At 32.2% G+C, this 19383-nt stretch overlaps 1 protein-coding gene across 10 annotated transcripts in view; it reads right to left on the reverse strand.

The window, feature by feature from the left end:
* LOC149425034 (potassium voltage-gated channel subfamily KQT member 1-like) overlaps window positions 1-19383 on the reverse strand; it is a 399798-nt gene that overhangs the window by 193116 nt on the left and 187299 nt on the right. The window lies entirely within an intron of this gene.

A 19383-nucleotide genomic window follows, 5' to 3' on the forward strand; every position in this document is an offset into this window, starting at 1 on the left:
CTCTTAGACGTCTTAGACGTCTTAGACGCAAAGCGCATGAAACTCAAAATCACTCGGGCATATCAATTTTTTGATGCCACACTTATTTACTAAAAATGCCCAACACAAGAAAATATTTGTTGTGTCCTGTGTTTGGTGAGCCAAAACAATTTAAACGCGTCGTGTAACCGATTTAATGTGTTGTCATAAGGTACCATTTGTGGGTGAAAAGCTATTAAAACATATAGAAAAAAAGCTTCTATTCCTGTGGTAATAAAGAAATCACTTCTCACATAATAGTTAAGTCAGATCATAATTTATTTATTTATTTATTTATTTATTTGGAAAAGTTGACAGCAAATCTGTAATTATATAATGATACAATAATAATATTATTAATTATGCCAATTATGCCAATTATAATCACCGCTATAAGTGAATTTCAAATTAATGATATTAGATTTAGAACGGGTTGTTTCACGGAATTTAAACAAGTTGATTTTCAAGTTCTGTGAAGCAAGTTCTGTGAAGGTTCTAATTCAAGTTCTATTATTTTATCATTATTGGCCAGTTGTTTCACAAAACTGAAATTATAATATAACCTTCACAGAACTAGAAAATCATCTTTGAAATTTTACGAATTGTTTAAATTCTGTGAAACAACAACCCGTCCTTGGTGCCTATTTTCGTTGTGTGATGGTGATCTCCTAGAAATATAAAAATGACAATTAGAGTAGCTTTCAGGTTCTCTCTACATTATCAGGACGTTAGAATTCCTTGAGATTATTTCATTTGGCGTTACCAGTTCCTGAACCCGAAATCAAAGCCATATCTATCGCCTTGCCACCAAGATCGTTGGTGTCAATTTGCACCGATCTTTCAATGAAATCTTTCTTGAATCAATCAATTGAAATCAACCTTTCAGTGCTTTATGACAATATTTGGAAATAACACTTTTGAAAAATCAGTAGGTATCAAACAACGCGTAGATTTGTTTTAAACATTTTATCCTTGGATGGGTGAATATTTTTTTATTTTAACGTGCGTGCTTTATAATAACAAATATTTCTCTAATTATTGAAGACAATATTAGCGATTTCTAAACGAAAATCTGAAACAGAAAAATCAGAAAAGCCAAAAAAAAAAAAATCATATCACCGCTCTGCGGTGTCCCGGAAGAGCAAGGGTCCTGGGTTCGAGTTCTAGATGTGACCGTATCCTTTTCTGATTTTTCTGTTTCAGATTTTCGTTTAGAAATCGCTAATATTGTCTTCAATAATTAAATATTACAATTTGAGGTTTTACTCAATAAAGTTATTCCGAAAAATAAATATTTCTCTCATTACTCCGAAAAATTATTATTTCAATAAACCGAATCACGTGCCTGTTTTTCAGGAAAAGACCATAGACGTGATGAAATAATATACAAAGTAAAAGATAAGTATTGGGGTAAGTAACCCAGTTACATAGATATTATTCAGTTCTTCCATCATCCACTGTAAGTGGTACACCCTGCAGATAAGATTTTTTATGATTGCGAATATTTCTAATGGGGACTGGGGTAATAAAATGATACTGTTGAGTTAAAATGGGATGACGATAGATACTATGCATTGTTACAATTTGTAGCTGAAACGAGCTCTGCTGCAGTAAATACTAAACTATTTTATCTCTATTGCAGTATCATAATATTGCTGGTATATCGACCACATTCATTGTATATACCCATAATGGTCATTAGTCTGACTGTAAAATAAATATATGCATTTGTGTTGAAAAAACACTAACATTGTAGATTAACTTTATTAAAAAAAGGGAGTATTTCTTTAATGGATATCGCAATTGAGATCCTTTTTTTACATTACCTGCATACAAGAGACCTTGAGAAAAAATTCCTCCATGCCTGGGTCATCTTTGGGGATGCTGTGTTGAGGGTATTTTTAGAGAAACGAAGGAGAGGAAGTTCTGGCAATGAAAAAGGTATGATGGGGGGTAGGCATCTGCTGATCAATGTATCCAGGTGTGACGGACGTGTAAATCCATCCCTCGATGGGTCGAGATAGTCCGGCTAGAGAAGTCAAAAGGTCTCCCTAAACAATTCTCTCCCGATCCGGCCCGCCACGCGTAGGTTGGCAAACGCATCTGCCGCCAAGACCCACACAAACCGCATCCCATAAATCCAGGCACCCCTGATATAAATCAGGCACCCTAAATGTAGCAAACCAGTTGGGGTGACCTATAGCAGGGGTGTTGGTTGTCCGATAAATGGTTCCTGGGGCGGCGGTACCCACACCCGTCTCCCAAATTGTAAGTATTGTACTTTTCTGTATTATTATGTTATTGTATTGTTTTTTTTCTTAGATATAGGAGTTTAATGAGATGTAATAATTAAATGGTTCGCCATTTAAATATTTGATTAGCAAGAAAAACATCTGTTAAATGTATTTATCAATGATCCATACAAGATGATCAATCTTGCTACATTTGTGTCAGCAGTGAAAAAAATCATGCTAAATACTAAGTAAGGTTAAATTATGGTTCGACTTTTTTTATTTTTTTATTAATTTATTTCATCAAAAAATTACTTAATATATAATATATCATTACCAGGTTATATAACTATATGTAAGTTAGCAACAGTGACATTGTTGAAAGAATAATGATATAATAATAGAGCAGTTTCTAATACATTTTTTGCTGATCAACCTTGTTCTACGTGCTAACCACAATTGGCTTCTCAACTGATTATATTTGCGGGCAGAATACAGTTTAGAACTAATCAAAACCTCAACGTCGCGGTGATCATTTAATGAGAGTCAATCTTAACTGCAACGCCGTAATATTATCATGCAATAGAAAACTGTTTTAAATGTATTTTCAGCGTAATATTTTATAAAATAAAACGAAAACACGTAAATTTGTCTCAAACAAATTTATTTATACAAATTTACGTGTTGCAAACCACAAAAGTAAATGCTTTTTAAGATTTTTAGTTGACATTGTGTTTCCTAAAATAATCTCTTTTAATAAGAAAATTATTTTTTTAAATATAAACTGACATTGTGTTTTCTAAAGTAATCCCTTATAATAAGAAAATTTTAAATATTAAATATTAGTGGACATTGTGTTTTTTTAAATAATCTCTTTTAATAAGAAAATTAATTTCAGCATAACATCAATCTGAATTTTACATACATTTCAAATAAAAGCTTAAAATAAACCAGCAACAAACACCGACCGCACGAAACAGTCACAAAAACATTTGGATAGAAAATTGTCATTTTGTTTGATCTCAATGGTTTGTACCGCCATCTGTACTGGGTCCTTTTATAGACGTTCACTTCCAGATGAGATGGTGTTCAGCCGAAACGAAGCGTTAGGTCTTTTGGGATCATATCCATCTTCATTGCTATTTGTGTAGCAACACTTGGAGATGGCTCGACCTGTCAAATGGGGTGTGAAAAGGCTTCATAAAATTTAACAGTTCAGCGCATAAACCCAATGTTCGATTGATTTCCCTAAAAACCAAATTCGGTGAATAAAACAACAGAAAAATTCATGCAGTTCTCGAAAATATTCAAAAAGTAATTTCGGCGCTCCGATAATATTTTTTTATCTGGGAGTTTATTTACAAAAATACATTCCAATAACAAATGAACGTTACACTATTATTCGATACTCGTGACTAATTAGCATTTTGAATTTTAACAATGTTCACGTTGAAAATATCGACATCAGCCGTAAGTACGTTATTTAAGGGCACGATCATTTTTGCATTACTAATGGTAGATTAGTTCTTCATCTCGGAACAAGGAATGATCTTCAAGGAGATAGATATATATTTTTTCCGAGTTTTTTTTAAATTATTTTTCTGCAATAACTACTTTTAACGCAATGTAAAAAATAAGCTGTCGGGTGTGTTTTACTACAATATACTACGATAAAACCCTGGACTTTAATAAAGCAACAATATATTCACCCTGAGAGAGCAGAGACAGCAATTTAAAATTCGGAGACTTACCTTATAATATAAAGTAGGTAAAAGTTAATTCGATTCTTGTCGGTTTCCCTCCCATTTAGCCTAACAAGTTAAGCCCCGCACAATGGCTGGCCGATGGAGCATTTTGGCTTGTGGCATTTGGTTTTGAAAGGAAATCTCGCCCATGACTTGAATCGTAAAGTTAACAAGAAAATTCCTAGCCAGCTCTGCTACCTGCCAAGAAAACGCTTGTTAAACGGGAAAGCGGAATATCCGTATGCACTTTGCCCTAAGTCTCTACATAACATGGAACCGGGATTTTCATTAAACCTGTTGATATTCACATCGGGTTCGAATTAGGAAAACGATATTGGCCGCTAATTGAAATCTTTTCAGAATATCTTCTACGCAATCTTTGCTCTAAAACTCCAAAACCAAAATAAAATTTAAATACTTTCACATGTTAACTTTCAACCAACTGAATCAACAGAAAATTGAAAACTTGTCATCGAGGGATCTTTGTTTGCATGTTGAAATGTAATTAATTCGTTATAAGTGTCAATTAGTGAACACGGTAAGTCATTTTTGATCCAATAATCTCTATTAAATAGGTACTTAAATTCATTGAATGAAATCTCATAACAGCCCACGCAACCAATCCAAATGACGACTCTGAATATAATTGTGTCAAACATAGTTATTACTTCATAATAATAATAACGATTTGTTATTCTTGGCTGATTTCCAGACTCCAGTCAATTATTGTACATTTTCGCAAAATGACCAGGAAATTCACCGAAAGAAATTTCTACTTTTGCTGAACTGGATCTATAAATCATTTGGTCTCTATTCGTATCTATTCTCCACTCCCCCCATGGGTCATCCCCTTAGGTCATCCGCCACCTTCCCCTCATGCGTATAAATGACCTTCTTCCACTGCATTAAATCTGCTTCTATTCTTTCGTCGACATTTAGAAGTTCCGCTGACATACATAATAATTGCTAGTGGGACCGGTTCTTCATTTCGCAACATTTACGAAAACATAAAACCAAAGCACACATGAAACCAGGGAACTCCCCGAATAAAACACGGGTCAAGTCATGTTTATAATGAGGTCTTTTAGAATACTTAGATAAAACCGGTTTATTATTGTATGAAAACACAAAATGCTGCATCTTTACTTTATGCATTAATCTTTTTATCACACTAAAAACATAAAATATTACCGAATGTATCGCTGCAACTTTTTAGGCAGACGCAACTATTTCTCGTATTAAACTCGTTGTAGTGGCGATGTCGTTCCATTTCAAGATGTATGTATTTGATTGAAAGTAGCAACTATGTACGATCGTCACATAAATCATATTTTATTTTAAGTGCATGTTTACAGAACACCACGAAAAAATACCGATCGTTTTGTTAAGGCTCTGGTAAACAAAAAACTTTTTACAACAGTTTTTACCTGCAAGGTATTGTCGGTCAAGATTATCGTGTATTGCCTATTCTTGTGGACAAATTGCCATATCTTAATGGTGAGTTCACTTGACTACTGACATAACGACAATATTGCTGGACCAAATCTAGTTCCTTATCGCTCTATTACATACTGTGTGTCTCTGTTCAACACCTACCCGCCACGACATCTTTCATAATTTCTAAAAAGATTAAACTTAATAAATAATTTGGTGAACTTTATTCAATTTCATACAAATTTGGTGAAGCTTTTGCAGGAGATCGTTTTTAAGTGTTGATGTGAATATGTCTCATACATACAAGACTAATAACGCCCAAGACAATTGTTCGGCAATAAACAATAATGGGCAATAAATCTTGCTCGCTTACCAGCACCTTTACAGGTAAGTTTAAATGTCAAAGGACTTGATGCTTCTCACACCGTAATTTTTGTGTACCATTAATATTAGTTGATCATTTATAATATGTGCGGTAGATGGAAATCAATCAACCTAACTCTATCCTCGGTTGGTGTTGAAGAGATTTAAATGAGAAAGATAAAAAAGGTCTAGCAGATTTGGAATTTATAATTTTATACTATTTCTAAGTCTGAGTGAGTCGTTCGTGTTTATTCGCTCGGTCGTAATATATAGCGCGCACAGCTTGCCAGTTAAGTTGAACAAAATACAACAGACTCCTTAAACCCACGAGGATCCGACTTAATGTGGCTTAGCTTCTCTTGTAGGAAGGAATGGAAGTCCTGTGAGCGTAATGTATTAGATTCTCCCTGCGAAACTCGCGCGTTAAGTCTAGTTCCTTCAAATTATTCGGTAATTCTGTTTCGGACACATCCTATTTAATCCCTAAGACTTTTATCTTGATTCATTATTCCGGACATAAATTATTCATGCGTGCTCTTGTGAAGAAAATACATAATCGCAGATGAATCTCTATTGAAGAACTCACATCTAAAAAGCCACATGCATTAGAAATGTTATATTCAGGAACTTAAAGAAATTAAATCATGCATTTTTTATTTATGTAAATACGTAAAAATTAAATTTTGCGACTGCTTTAATTAACTAATGTGGCAGAAATACCAAAATAAACTTGGGCCAAATGAATTATTTTAATTTTCGAAAACGGTTGATATAAGAAGCGATTCAAACGAAACGTATAGCAATACAAACGAAAAGTGGTAGACAGCGGCGAACATTTGACTTACTTGTAATACCTAACTTCGGACGAAATCGAATGAGGTGACTTTAAAATAAGGTTCTGAGATTGTGTAAAGCAGCCAAAGAAAATTATAGGTATTCGGCGCAATTATGTTGTTACTTTATGTTATTTTTGTCATACCCTTTCCCAACCTAGATATCCCTTCGAAACTAGACGACACAATACCCTAAAATAAAGCCAGAATCTTAAGTGAAGCAGCCGTGCACAAAAACATTTGATGTGCAGCCCTGGTGTATTAGTCAGACCTGCAGTTGAATTTGGCCTATTAAATCACTAAAATAAAATGGGAGTTGACAAAAGTGATGAAGTTGTGTAAAAACAATACAAAACGCGCCGCCCGGCGTAATGGACGAACCTACGGTCGACTTTGCCCTGACAAGTCTCGAAAATCGATCTTTAAGGTGGGGTTCATTTTAATTTTTAAAAATTTTATGTGTTTATTAAGTAATAAAAATACATTTTTATATCTAGTATAAACCTGTACTAACTACTAACAATTTATTTTTATGACATTTGGGCAGACTTTACACTAAATCTAAAACTTATTCTTTATAGAATTTAGGCATAACCCACGAAAATAAACAAAGCTTTAGCTTCTTTAACATCTAAAATCCTATAAAATAGAGATTTTTTTTGCATTCCCGACAAATTTGTTTTCGGAAGTCTAAAATCTCCACAGTTTCTTGTGGGGTAGTCAATGTATTTCGAAATTAAAATTTACCTTAAAAAACATGTATAAATATAAATATTAAGGTATTGAACAATTTACGCTCATCTACACTTAACATAGCCTGTTTTTCTGCATATTAATTATCTTAGAATACTTACTACAATTGAATACTGCTCGCATGCCTCTATTTTGAATTATTTGCAATTTACTTATTTGTTTTTGAATGCGCAATAAAACTAGGGTAGTAATTTAAATGAGATGCTCCTATACTATTATAAACTAATTTACTTGTATTTACATCTAATTTATTCCTTATTCTTCTTACAAGAAGCCTTTTTACCTTTTTTGATTATCCACAGGAAGTTACTAATTCATCGTCTAGAAAAATAAAATCTGGTGCTTACCGCTAATTTAATAGTTGAATAACGTTTTATAAAATTTTCAAAACGTTTTAAGTCAAATATTTTAATGGTAAGGTCATGTTTGTATTAATCTTAAATATAAATAACTTACTTCCGGAATCCTTCTAGAAACATTTGAGATTTTAGTAATACATTCATTAGAAATAATTAAATATGAGTTATTAGAGTATTAGGAAGCCTTAATGTTATTATTAAATTTTTCTTCCCTGCGAAGCAACAAAAAACTCAGCGTGATCAACCAGTAATATTACAAAATTAATTTTAGCTTGAACCCGGTAGCTTCATAAATTTCTATCTAAGCGATAATAACAAAACATTTGAATTTATTTTTCAAGACAGAGGATAATAAAATGAATTCCACACGTGATTTCCTTATTCAGTTCGTATAACATCGCCAATTATGAAAGATCGATAAACAAATTCCCCTTTATAAAGCGCGATTCTCCAGAAATAATATGGCGCTTTTTTGGCTGAAAGAATTAAAATATCCAATTTTCAGGCACAATAACATTTAAATTATTAACTGGTTCTCGCTACAAACCGAACCATCCCTGAGAGGGGTTGGTTTTAATTAATAAATTCATATGATACAAACTTTTAAACATAAAATATATTCAAATGCTCATTTTACGGTGAAGATATTTTCAGAATAAAGCATCGTAATACAAAATAATCATAATAGAGAAAAAATTATATTTTTCACAAAGTAAAAATTTTCATATAGTGAAACAAGTTATATTGAAAAAAAAATCATTGATCTTTTCTCGTAAATAATTTTGACCTCGCAAGAATAAGTATTATTAAAAAATATGACTCATGACTAACTAAGAAAAATTTTCAAAGAGAACAATTTATATATATATAAGAAAGATATTTTTAAGGCGATGCCAAACGTAGTAATGCAAAATCATGTGTTTTTGGTTTGAAAATTTGGTCGCCTAGAAATGTTTCAGATGCTTTAATTAAATACTGCGAGTAGAATACATCTTGGCCTTTGAAATAATTGAGTATTTTTTAGATAAGTCTTTTTATAAGCCCAGAAAAAAAAAATGTATAAGACCTCTGAAAACTGCTTTAAGGTTCAAAATCTCCTACTTTCGAACCCATTTTCGGTTATGATTTTATTGCAAAATGTGGAAAATTAAGTTATTTATAAAATGATCGGAAAACGTTTAAATATTTATGCCTGAACATCCACAAAATAAAATAAAAGGCACTTTTTGGCCATGTTTTTTTCTTGCATAAATCAAAACAGGCGGATGGTGTTAAGCGGGAATTTAAACCTTATCGCCATCTACGTAAGGGTTATTATTGATAGCGGCTCAATTTTAAATATTACACGACGTAGTGCATCGCCTTAACGATTTAATTTGATATCACCATAGATATTTAAATTATTAGTCGAGCCAATCGGGGAAAGGGACACACACAAATTGCGCGGAAGGCGGTGTGACCACCCCACTATCGGTGATTTGTCAATAAATTAATCTGACGGAATACAGGCAAATCGCATTGTAATATCACCATTCGGTCCTCAAAAATAAAATCTGCTTACAAATTACTAGTCCTTTTTACAATGGCGCAAAATGCTGGCTGCTTGAAAAAACTAAACTATAAATCCCAAATAGGATTAACAAAAGTTCAGGCTTGTTTCGAAAATTTAATATTTTTTTATCCTTTTCAATTAGACACTTTTACAAATATGTTATGGTTTACCCACTGGGCTCAATTTTAGCGTCGCTAATTTAAGACCTAACATTCATACCCTACGTAGAAAAGTCCCACAGCGGATAGCGCTGCGCTGCAAACTGTGCCTTACTTCAGCGAATTTTAGTTTTCTGGCATGATCTGGTAAAATCAATGTGTTCAAGGTGGTCAATGTGCCACTGATCATTCAAAACATTCTCGAAATTTCCTGGTGACAAAAATATGATCACGTGGCTTGCCTCCAGCTCGTTGAAATGATACCCATATTTCATGTTAGGGCAAGTCTATCAATTAAATTGTCTATGGATATCACCAAATAACAAAACTATATTGTAAATTCTGCAGAACGATGCCATTGAAAACCGGTTAATTTTATTTTAATGGAATCATTTATCTTCAATGAACGCCATTTGTCTAATAAAAAATAAAATAAAAAAACAGGATGAAAACTTTGTCAAAAGCATGTATTTCTATCATTAACTATTCTTACACAAACATAGTATTTCCTATCAAAGAAACTAAACGTGTAACCGTTGGAAAATGAATACATCACTTTTTTATGAGATTTACCTATCCAAGAATCCAAGGCAATGCTATTTAACCGACAGACATATTTTTCTGAAGTAAGAGTTTTTGCGCAATCACCGGATAACAAAAACATTTGTGGATTTTTCCTCCCTTCACAAAATCACACGGCCACGAATAATCCGCCTTACATTTTTCATTGAATAATTTTCTTCAATCTGTCTTCTATTTCTAGTTATCTCAAAGAAGATGAAACTCTTGTCAAAGGCAGTTAACTTCGAAGGGAGGAATGAATACGCCGACGGAAATGAAAACATGATGTAATAAGAAGTTGCGTTCTTTCTCCAGGCGAGAATTTGATAAAATACGAGGTCTGAGTCTCGTTTCTCATCCATATTTTTTTTATATTTAATTTCGAAACAGGGAACGCATGAAGCTAAATTGTGGTGCTCATTCAACTTGCACACAATTTTTGTAGTAATATTTAAGTAATTCGTATCGTTGGGGTCAATAGAAAAAAGCTTCATATAAAACACAAATTTATTATACCTTGTAGGTACCTGTAAGTTATTAGAGTTAGGCAAATAATAATATTTATGTTATTTTTTGCCTTTCATTTTTGTTACCTACTCATTGACCTTTTATTATCGTGTATGTGTAGTTGGACTTGTAACTGATAATTTAATTTCAGTAAAAAAATGTTTCTAGTTTTCTTTTCACGATATCTAGTTCAAATTTTCGTTTTTCATATTGAATAATAATTTATTGCTTTGTGTTTAAGCAGAATTTCTCGAATTTCATACTTGCTCTTGTAAAAATACAACTTAATTTAAAAATGATTGTTTAAATATTAAGAATATTTTCCTGTCTTCCAAATTGCAAATTTATAAAAAAGGTTAAAAATTTTTCAATAATAGTGATATTTCTCAAAATCTGCTTGTGAAATAGAATAAAAACTAGCAGTTAAAAACCCGCTCCGCGGGTTTTTGCTGCTAGGCCCTGCGGGCGGCACTTAGTTGGGCTGCGCCCAGTTTAAGTAATACTAACAACAGTTACATTTAATATATAGATATTAGGTCATTCACAGAGAGAGGGTCAGTATATATTGTTAAAACACGGAACAGGAAGGAGTTAATGAATAATATATGCTCAATTTAGGCATAATAAGAATGACAGTTGTTTGAATAAATGAAATTTTACGTATTTGTGATGGATTATTTCAAATGAAACACTATTATTGACTACATGTCCACAACTGATATTAACTGTTATGGTACCTAATACAATTTGCTCATAGGAGACTTGCAGTGCTTAAATATGTGTTACAACCGTCAATGTCTATAAGTTGTATCAATATCGTATAGTTTGTCACAGTTGAGTGGGAAAATATTTAAAAGAGAGTTTAGAAAAAAAAATCTTGTTAATTACATCTACTTTTATAAACATGTTCTCTTATTTCTAAAATTTCGAAATTATTTATTTGTGATGCTTTATATCCTGTGTGAAGTATTTTAAGACCTGAAAAAAAATTGCATATAACCATAAAACAATATATTCATAAGACAAATAACATTTAATAACGGTTATTCTAATAAATTGATAGTTGAAATACTAAATAAAAAAATTAAACATATTCTCTTCAAACGGTATTTTTACCCTATTTCTTAAGATATAATTAAACAATGGCGTAGAATTCTGTTTGTGGATAACGACACTTCTAAAATTATATATAAAACATTCCTGGTACTATTCAACCGGCGTTTTACACTAATAACAAAATGAATAAATATATTCTTAATAATAAAGATGGCGAAATCAAACAAAAAAATCAGGAGTTTATAAACTCAATTGGGCTGGATTGTAATTTATTTCACAAAGGTAGAACCAATAGAAACTTTGAAGTCAGAACTAAAAAAACATCTCAGGGTTCTAAATGGAAATAGTGAATCTGAGTTTTCAAATAATCTTTTGAATCACACTTTCGATAAAAATTTAGGTCTTAAAATACTTCACTCAGGATTAAAGCATCGCAAATAAATAATTTTGAAATTTTAGAAATTAGAAAACATGTCAATATAAAATCAGATATAATTAATAAGCAAAAAAAAATTATAAATAATAATGAAAAATGCCATTGCAAAGTTTAAATAAACTTCCAGAAGAAATCTTACTATTAAACGCTTGATGTTCAAGTAATTTTGCATATTTAAATAATATACGCGCCAGTCATTTGGTTCGTTATTACACCGCCAGAGGTGCGCTCTGTCGGCCACCTATTGCCGCGGTGCGTATCGGGTATCGGCCATATTGAATTAACGCGTGCTTTTTTCGTCAAACGTCAAGCGTAATCACGTAATTGTGGATAATTTTCACTGTAATGTAATTAATCCAATGGATTATGAACTTTCTAAGACATATTTTCTTCGATATTATCCAAAAATTGTATGAGCAGAAACGATATTTAAGAAGAAATATCGTATTACATGTGGTGATTCTATTTCAGTATGAAATCGTGTCTTCATTTTTAATGTCTTATTTAAACACAATTTGAATTTGACCAATCACAGGGCCTACATCGTCCAGACGCTGGGACATTAATACTAATCAGATAACTTAAGGAAAAGTTTAAGTAAAACCCTGTAACACTCAAAGACCTGATTTAAAAAATCTGACTTCACTACTTTATATTTTATTACTCTGTGTACTATAACAATGCCAACTCAATTTACCGTGTGTCACAAATATCAAAACGACATCGCTTACTGAGTCAAATATTAATTGGTCCACATTTAGCGACTGTTTGGACAAATAGCGGGCACGCCGTACCACTTCGTTGTAATGCTAGTCTCACACGGGCGCCATACTCTCATAATATATGTGCTTGGTCTATTTCACTTTACCGAAAAAAATGTTTGGCGAACGGATGAACATATTATATTATGAGAGTATAACGTACGTATAAGACTATCTTAACGTTTATTCAGCCAAAGTGCAAGCGGCAGCGCCAAACGACAACCGGTTTCCACCCCCTCAACTATCAATAATGCAGTGTCAATTCTGCGTCGGTAACCGAAGCCCGACACGTTGTTTATAACGGGGAGGCTCTACCGCATACACGTTAGAAGACCCCACCACCCCCGGGTTCGATCGTTGTAGGTTGCAGATTGTAGGGTGGTAACCACGCTGAAATAATGTTTTAGATGATTTGTTGTGTAGTTGCAGGCCGCTAAAGGCAGGGGTCGGGAGACTTTCCAGTGAGAAAAGCCTAATTTGAAGGAAACAGGTTAAAGGAGATATAATGTGGGCGGGAGGGGTGGCTAGAGAATGTCTGAGAAAAAGAAGTAAAAACATTTTCCTGTCCTGTGGGGGGGTGAGGCAAATCACTTTTTGTACTTCGCGGTTTCGGAACCCGTTAATAAAAAATGTACAGATTTAATCAAAGTTACGTTGTTTCTAATGGATAGTCACAAAATGATAGAACATTAAATAATAAATAACGTGTCTCTTCAATTATTTGAAATACATTTTTCAATTTAATTTAAATAAAATAATAACTTTGTTAATTTTCTTTATATATTGATGAAGAAATCATTAGTTCTGAAAATGTGGATTCTTTTTTATTAAATAGTGGTTACGAAGTTACTTAGATATTTTATTTAAACTTTAAATTATCATTTAACGTGAATTAGTAAAGTTCTCTATTAAATAAATATCTAGAAAATCTGAAAAACCTCCATCTCATAAGACTGGTTTAGTGGAGGTGAAATTATTGAAGTTTATATCTAAACCCAGAACCGTGGTTTGCCAACCTCTTTTGTAGGGAATCAGTTTCGTAAATACAATTGTTTCCACAGTTTGCACGGTAGCACCGATTTTGCATTTAAGTCGTTCATAAAATATCTCAATATTAAATTTCCTTTAAGAAAACAGCAAATTTCGAAGACTGCGCTGAAATTTTTTCGTGAAAATTAAAATATTCTCAATACTCCAAGTACCTTTGAAAATAATAAAATCATAACACAAAATGGCAAGTACCTACGTTGATTCATATTATAATAATAATACTCGGAATAAATAATCAATATATTATATTACCTGATAGTAAGTTAGTATATATCAGTATTTTGTAGATATTAAAATATTTTTAACATCATCTTAGTATCAGCGTTTGTTTATGGAATTCTACGGATTGGGAAGATTTCCATTGAAATGAACGAATATCAAAATAAGGATAAGAGGAAAGAAAGTTGTGGATTTATATATCTTTATCATATTCAATGTCTCTCCTTGTTACTTGGTACGCTCCAAGATTAACGATAATATAAAAATTAATATTACGAATGCGTCTGTAAAAAATATTAATTAATGAAGCAAAAGGGAAACTTAATATTGCATGCAGATTTTCAGATAAAATCAAAGTGCGAAATCATCCAAAACAGTTCACAAAAAATCATCTTTGAAAATAACTGGTTCAAATCTTTGCCTATAAATAATTAGGTAACGTTTTTTTAAATTTTAGTCCTGTAATTGAAAATGAACCTGTCGCCAATACCTGAAAGGATATGCGTCAAAGATTGTTACAAAGCGCAACTCGAACCGTTGGGTCTCGTCTAGTCGCCATAGCGTAATGACGTCACGGATAGTCAAAGCTAGTCAGGTCGACGCGACGCGTCAGCCATGTGACGTCACCAGTCTAAAAGCTGCGTATGGAAAAGTGTATTAATAAACTGACCCATTTATATTGAAATATTTGAGTGAATTCAAGAACGCCGACCTGCGATGACACGTTTAGAACACAGTGGATTAAATGTGAAGTTCTACGCATAACTCCATGTTTTTGACGTTTATTACATAGATTTACTACGAAATATAAAGCTTACGTAATGAAAATATATGTTATTTTGGAAGGATTAATAATGCTGTTAATACTCCTGTAAATTAAAAAAATACATATTCCAAATCATTAATTTATGCTTTTCGAATAACGTGTCTTATTTAGAAAACAGAAATTAATTGAATATTTTTCCTTTTTTTATGTGTTTTACCTAAAAAACTCACTCTTATTTCACAAATATTCTAAAACTAGTAGTCCGGTGAACAGTAGACCTCGCGTCTAAAAATCATGTTTTTTTTCTCTTCTATTAAATCAAATCCGTAATTGTCTTCTGGAACATTGTAATTAGGTAGGTACTTAAATAAATATTTCATACATCGTTTTAAATTATGTATTTTCCGTAACTTTTTTTATTTCTAATTGGGAATTGTACAATTTGTTTGAAAGAATGTCCCTATCTCAAAGACGATTCTTTTTTTAAACCTTCTTCAGGCAGATAAGCACCACAATTTAAAAAAAGTGCCACTAAGAAAGACCAAACAAACACGAAAATCTTACATTCGAAAAAAATATTCTTTACCGAACCATTGAAACGGCCACCATCTTGAAACTGAAACGAAAAGTGTAAATAAATTTACAGGCAGAAGAAATGCTAAGCGGTCGAGTTAGTTAAACGACATTTCACTATCGAAAGTGCATGGAAAAACTTACTAATGTAAAATATTGCTTATTTATTAAGAATCTCTTCAAATTATTCGTTATGCGGTTAAAAACGGGATTGCAGGCCTTTAGCGAAATAATTGACATGTTTCCCAAATGAGTATTTACAGCAATACTCATTTTTCTCCGTGTGCATAATTTCAATTTTTACAAGATTTTTAATTTCTGTTTTTAGTTTTATTAATAAGACTGGTCGGTATCAGCATCATATTCTCTAACAGGTTTTTTAAATACATTTTTTACACAATTGATTGATGGGTCATATTGGAATTCTAGATTGTAACCGAAAAACGCCGACAGGCTTGCGCTATTTGCCGTAATTACATTCACTTAGGAGGAGGGGGTGGGAGGAGATGGTGTACGAGGATTGCGACTGGGCAACTATGTACTGGCAACCAAGATCAGTAGGAGAAATCGATTAGTCATTAATAATACATTATTGTCGTCTTGAAATTCATGTGCACATTAACCAATGCATAAATATGAAGATCCCTTTAAATGCGTTTTCTTTGTTCTGTTTCATGTTTTACATACCGTTTGTATGTGTCATTTTGCTTATTGATTTGCATTATATTTATATATATACATTTTTAAAAAATTGTGTGCAGAATTAAAAATTATTATTTTCTACATATAATGATTGCAGTGAAACTGATAAAAATAAAGTTTTGAGGCAGAGGTACTTCATGTAATTTCAATTTTATTTCATAAACTTATTATCTAACAAAGAACTCGAACGTAGTTTTTAGAAACTTTCTTCTTCAAACCGTCTTGTGAAGCAGATCAAAAACAATATTGAAATTAAAAAAAATAATTAGGATTCATTACCAATTATTAGAGAGGCTTTCTTGGATAATGGGTTGCTCGGTGTTCTGTGCTCCTGTTCAGTCTAAATAGCACAAGAAATCCCTTCAGCATGAGGGATGTCAGAAAGGTAATGGCAATTTTAAAGCGGGGTTCATTTCTGCCAGTTTATTTACTTAAAATCCAAACGCTATCTATTTAAAACAGTGGCAAACGAAAGCATTCTCTAATTCGGAATAAAATTTTCAAAAAGTATTTGTTTTGAGTTTCAAGAGTTTAATTGACACGAAAGATCTGATAACCACTTTCAATTTTTTTATACTGACAATTTGATGGATTTCAATTATTATTATATAAATATTGAAACAATTCAAACCTTTTCAACGTTCAGTAAATAAAAAATTAATTGTTATGATTTAACAATGTTACACGTATTTCTGTAAAGATACATGGTACGTTAACAACATTCGTTAGTAGTTACGATACTTACGTAGTTTATAAGAAAGAGGAAGAAGTTACAACATACCCATTAGTCGTATGCCTTTGGACATATATCTCTTGAAACCATCGACCAATAGTTGATAAATACATGCTAGAAACCAATAAAATCGATGAGAAGGTAATACAAGGGTTTAAAAAATATAATATTAAATTTAATTTATTATATTGAATTAAAAGGGGGAATATTTAGTACCTACCTACCCTTTTTTGTAACTCGTTTTTATTCAACATAATTAGGTATTTCAACTCTTATCATGATTTTTTTAATGTACATAATTTCATATCTAATTGTGCATCACAACCGACAAAATTAAACTTTGAATTATTTTTGGAAAACACGAAAGGGAAGTGTTGTTTCCGAACGTCATAGCCACCTCGACAGGGAATACAATGGAAAGTGCATGGCACGAACACGCTGCGGAATAATTTGTGCTATTTGTCCGCCAATATGCCTCGTGTGCAGTGTGCACTGCAGTTTGGAGGCTCGACCTAGCACTGCAAGTGCAGCTTATATGCTGCAAAGAACAAGTGTTCACTGTTTTCTGTTGCACCAAGCCATACTGCAATTTAGTACCTGCAATATACATTTAAAACACAAAACCTACCGCAAAGGGTCGCTATAAAAAATGCATTAACAAAACTTTTTACCAAATAGATGGCTGAACACATCCATGTAGAACTGCAAAGAAGCATGAAGTAATGAGAAAATAATGTTATTTTATTTTTTGTGATTACTTCCACCTGCACGGAGAAAACTTACTAATATGAAATATTGTCAATTTATTAAAAATCTGATCAAATTTTTCATTTTACTGTTAAAAAAGGGACTGAAAGCCTATAACGAATAGAATGACATATTTCATAACAAACTATCAGTAAATCTTGAATATGTTATGGGTCAGAACACGTGTTCTTAAAAATAATATTATATTTTCCTCAAGTCCATTGTATTTATTCGGACAAGGCCACCTGTGTGAATACGTGCTCAGATATATTCTGAATGACTAATATTTTATTATTAAATGATCATGCAGTCACATTTTTAACAGTATCCTAATAAAAAACCGTACTCATTTTTCTCCGTGCGCCCGTAGCCAGGTAATGGACTACGGCGTTCCCAAATTGATGGGAGATAGCATTGGCGACAGGAAGAATGAAAAAACGTCGGGGTGTACCTGGTTAATTATTTTTTTCGTTTATAATTTTTACAAATACAATTTTAGTGATATTTTCAACGACTATATTAGGCTTGTGCCCATATCATTGTAGTTGTACATGATTTAGATTATAATGTAAGAAAGGAACATAATGTTTACCAGAAAAAAAAGAAAAAAAAAAGACACATTATGAAAATAAATAAATGTTATTATGTTAAGTACCATAGAAACTATTGAATTGAATGATTGTAATTACCAATAAAATAGAAATAAAATTATAATATTTATAACAAAAGTAAAAGCAAAACACAGGTCATGGTAGGTACCTAGAAGAATACATGTTTAAGGTTGCATTGTCACATTTGAATTTAGTGAACTCTTGTATTCTTTAAAAAAAGTTCGTTCCCTTTCAAATACACTGATTGTAAAAAGAATATAGATTCATACGACTTTTATTTTGGTGCTCAATGCATTGTATATTTTAGGAGCTATGAACCAGAATTGTCATTGAGCGAATATAGTTCTAGTTTTAGGGACCACGCATTTCAGGTTAGATGAAAAGCAGGTGTGTGTTCGATGTTGTGGAGACACCAGCAGATTTTTTTCCGTATATAGAATAAACTTATCTCGGTAAATACCTGGCAAAATCTAAGACCCTAATTTTGTCAAATAGTTCTTTTGAGGGGTGGGTAAGTTTGGTATTTAAAAATAACCCTCAACACTGCAAAAGACATTTTGCTACCCAACATTTCAGTTTAGAATGTTTGTCACTCAACAGAGCGATATTAAGAGAATCTTTCGCTCTATAAGGCGTTTCAAATATAATACATATAAGTACAAGAATATTATTTTATTAATGTACATTTCAATTGATTACTCCGGAGAAAATATATCTACTACACTACGTTTAAATTTTTCATAATAAAAGAATGTTTTTGTGTTACAGTGACTTCGCCATTTGAAGCCAAAGACTTTATTTTGTTTGAAACGAAACAAGTGTAACTTATATTCTTTTCTTAATCCCGGTGATAGTAAGAGCAATTTCGTGAACTCTGTGAGACAAATTTCAGGCTTCGTAACTTCCTGGAATTATTAATGTGGGCCTGATGTTTATTCATTGTTGACCTTTACAATAAATTGGGTCAGTAAAAAAGAGATAAGAATACTAAAAGTGGACTGCGGTGGAAGAGCTCCCTAACTAATCTAGGAAACCATTTTCTTCTACGGCATTATTACTACTGAAAAATTGACGGAATAAAACTATCTAACTCATCAAAGGATTTTCTCTTAGACTCCTCTAGGATACGCATGTGGCAGATGAAGTAATTAACTCGATATAAACTAATTTATTGTTTTTCTGTTTAATTCGTAGAACTCCATTTAATTTTTTTTT

This window comes from Hesperophylax consimilis, chromosome 3 (genome assembly GCF_061612785.1).
Source record: "Hesperophylax consimilis isolate HC1 chromosome 3, BYU_Hcon_1.0, whole genome shotgun sequence".
NCBI lineage: Eukaryota > Metazoa > Arthropoda > Insecta > Trichoptera > Limnephilidae > Hesperophylax > Hesperophylax consimilis.